At 50.1% G+C, this 3,675-nt stretch overlaps 1 pseudogene; it reads right to left on the minus strand.

The window, feature by feature from the left end:
• Positions 1-573: 573 nt before the first annotated feature.
• On the minus strand, positions 574-1,074 carry LOC103257566 (annotated as a pseudogene).
• Between the last annotated feature and the right edge of the window lie 2,601 nt (positions 1,075-3,675).

Here is a 3,675-nt window from a genome sequence, read left to right on the forward strand (position 1 = left end):
ATTAAAATCTTGTTCTGTTTACTGACCATAATATTACATAACCATATTGTTTACTGACCATAACGATATTCTTGAAGGTGGTAACTCCTCATCCCATCTACCTGCTTGGGAGAATTTAGCAATGTAATAAATCTCTTGGGGGGGAAATGTAGCTTTTACTTTCTGAAGACCTTTTATGCTTACTGATCCTCATGAGTAGCCACATTTAAATCAATGCCTGTGTGATCGGAAGACATGAAAACAATCATTGATCTTGTTAGAAGAAGCATGATACTTGTCTTTTCAATGATTTGGGGAGATCTTTTTATTTTTATTTTTTTTATTTTTGCACCCAAGGCAGGAACTAGCTTTAATTAAAGAGCCCGTGCCACAGAGTGAATATAAAAACACAAAAAGTCCCATCAGTTTAATAACAATAAAAACCCCCAAAAGGGAAAACTGCGGGCCCGGGACACAAAGAGCCCTCTTCATGGCACCAAGGCCTGGCCGCAGGGTCCCTGGTATTGCTGTTGCTGTGAGGTCGGGGGCAGCGATTGTCCTGTGGGAGCCACCGGTCCCCTGGGTCCAGGACCCTTACTTCTTCTAGGGTGTGCTCGGCTTCTGCATGCCCCTCTTGTCCAGCAGGCCAGAGATGAAGGCCTCGATGCGTTTGCAACAGTCATCCAGCAGTTCCTTGACCCTGGCAGCCCGGATATCATCACTCTGCGTTGTCCAAGAGCTCGTCCACATCGGTCTCCAGCTCCGGGATCTCCTCTTCCTGGCAGACAGAGGCGCGTGCGCTGCCCCGGGACCCACTCCTCCAGGTCGGGGCGCTTCCGTAGCTCCTTGCGCACGTGCTTGATGGTGACCTTCCGTGGCGCCTCGCCGGGCCTTCGCCGGCCGCGCCGCCCAGGCCCTCTCCTGCGGCCCCAGCGGGCTCTGAAAGGAGACCCGCGGCTCCGGGCCGCCGACACTGCGCTTTCCTCCCGCAGGCCGGCGGGGCCCTCCCTGCGCCGCGCTTCCCGGACGCCCGCCGGCTGGCTCCGGGCCGCTGGCTAGGTCAGCTCGCCCCGCTCGGCGCGGCGAGGGCGGCATGCCCAGCCCCCGGGTCTGGCTGGCCGCGCCCGCGGATCCGCCCACCCTTTGGCCTCAGAGGCCGCTCCCTGAGCCTCCGTCTCCGAAGCGCTTCCCTTATATGTATTTTTTAATTGAGAGAGAAATGTTACGCGTGATCCTGAGTGGACTGACTTGTTGGGAAAAGTAATTATTCAGTTTAGAAAATTACAACGCATCTTTAACAAGACTACTGGAAATTGAATTAAAAGCTTGCACTAAATGCTACAGTTATTATAGTAGCTTATCTGTCCTGTTCTCATCTTTGTCTTCAATCATTCCCAGTTGTGTTTAACAAGAGAGACCCTAGAACTTTCTCATATCCACGGCTGCTGGTCCAAACCTGACAGTATGAGCCTGCACTGGCTGCCTCATCGTGCCTGGCTCTTTCACATTGCGTTTCTCCCAGAGATAAGTTCTCAGAAGAACTCGAGAAGTCTGGCATGTGTCCTCTTCTTACTGTTTTTCAACTTTCAAGCAAATTTGCTTAGAATCATACATTTGGTCCTTTGTGAATGGGTTAATCCGTCCTGCATTGCTATAGAGAAATACCTGAGGCTAGGTAATTTATAAAGAAGAGAGGTTTATCGGCTCACAGTTCTGCATGGTACCAGCATCTGCTTGGCTTTTGGTGAGGCCTCAGGAATCTACCAGTCATGGTGAAAGGAAAGGGGAGAAGGCATGTCACATTGCAAGGGTGGAAGCAGGAGAGGGAGACGGTGCCAGGCTCTTCTAAACAACCAACTCTCTCATGAACTAATAGAGCCATAACTCACTCGTTACTGCACCAAGCCATTCATGAGGGACCCACACCCATGATCCAACAACCTCCTAGTGGGCCCTACCTCCAACACTGGGAATTGTATTTCAACATGAAATTTAGAGTACAACAGCCCAAACTGGTATCACTGAACTTACTTCCTAAATAATAAACTTCACATTTTTCTATAGTCCCCTTTTTTGATAGGTTGAGTGGTGAATTGTTTTTCTAACAAAAAAGATTGTGGTGATAGTCACTGCATTATGTTTGGATCCTTTTATTTAACACAGATACCTTGTTGGACAAACCAAGACCCTATTTATATTACTTATTCCTTACTTAAAAGTACTGACCAAGCTTTGTAGCTTGCAAATATGTAGAGGCAGCCCTTTGGTTAGAATGAACAAAAAAGAAAACTAATTTTACTTGTTTTATGCTTCAGGTGTCTGTGAAAAGGTCAGGAAAAGGGAACACCAGAAGGTCATGGCACTAGTCAGTATTTCTAGTGTCTATCTTTAAGGCTGTTTCTATGAATTTTTTTCACTGGCCTCTCTGTCCTCTGAATTTACTCCTAGCGCTGCGGATGGTTCTTCAGAACTCAGGAATCATGCTGTCTGCTGTGTTTCTACCCCTGAAACTTGGCTGGTTGGAAACCTGGAGGCAATGATGGGGACCCCAAGGTCCCTGGGACATGGCCCACCATCTAATTTAAAGGTAAAAATTTGTAACGCTGTTTTGCATATTGCTGTTTCTTAAATGTGCATATTTTAAAAGCATTTTAATGGCTTTGAGTACTGCCAATTTTCTCCTAAGTGGGTTGTTTCAATAATCATAAAAACAGGTATTTTTATCTTTTAAAAAGTACAGTCATTGAAAGCTCTTTAAAAGGCTGTTCACCACTGGCACTTCTGCCCCTAAAGTTTAAGAAACATAATTTTCATTCCCAAAGCTTTCTGTTTTGCTCATGTCTGAAGTGTGCTCTACAGCACCCAGAGAAGACTACAGGAGGGAGCCTCGGGCTTATTCTGAAGACAGTAACTTTTTTTTTTTAAGAAAACAAAGGGGACTAGTAAAAACGAACATATAGACACAGCACTTATTTAACTAGCTCTTTCTGTTCAAGAAGCTTAGCCTCCTACTCCTAGTATAAATACTTTTAGCTGGGGACCCCTTTAATTTCGAAGACAATTCCTAATGTAGGAAGGGCTAGACATTTGTAACATTTTTTTTGGCAATCAACACTTAATACTGAATATTAAGGAGAAAGAACCACAGACATCTGCCCAAACTGAGATTTTCATCGGTAAAGAAACAGGGGAGGCGTGTATCTTTCCTAGGCTAACTGTAGGCCCAGGAGGTGTGTGCAGTGGTGGTGGTGATGATGATGATCTTCCCCTCCCCTCCGCCCCCCACCCCCAGCCCCGCGTGCAGGCACCGCAGCATGAGGACTGAGGCCCCAGCCTGCGCCATGGAAGAGGGCCGCGACCCGGGCCGCCCGTGTCCGGGGCTGGCGCCGGCTCCGAGCCGCTTGGGCGCGGCCTACGCCGAGGCCTGGGGCTACTTCCACCTGGCCCCGGCGCGCCCCGGGCAGCCGTCAGGTCCCTGGGCTACCTGCCGCCTGTGTGGGGAGCAGGTGGGCCTCGGCCCGGGCTTCCCCGCGGGGACCTCAGCGCTGTGGGGGCACCTGGAGAGCGCGCACCGGCAGGAGCTGGAGGGAGGCGGCGGGGGCGAGGGCCCGGAGGGGGGCGGCGGGCGGGGGGGGCCGGAGGGCGGCTGGGCGCACCTGCTGGAGCAGATGGCGGCGCTGGCGACGCGCGGCGCCC

This window comes from Carlito syrichta, unplaced genomic scaffold (assembly GCF_000164805.1).
Source record: "Carlito syrichta isolate Samal-C Ts95f unplaced genomic scaffold, Tarsius_syrichta-2.0.1 Scaffold301803, whole genome shotgun sequence".
NCBI lineage: Eukaryota > Metazoa > Chordata > Mammalia > Primates > Tarsiidae > Carlito > Carlito syrichta.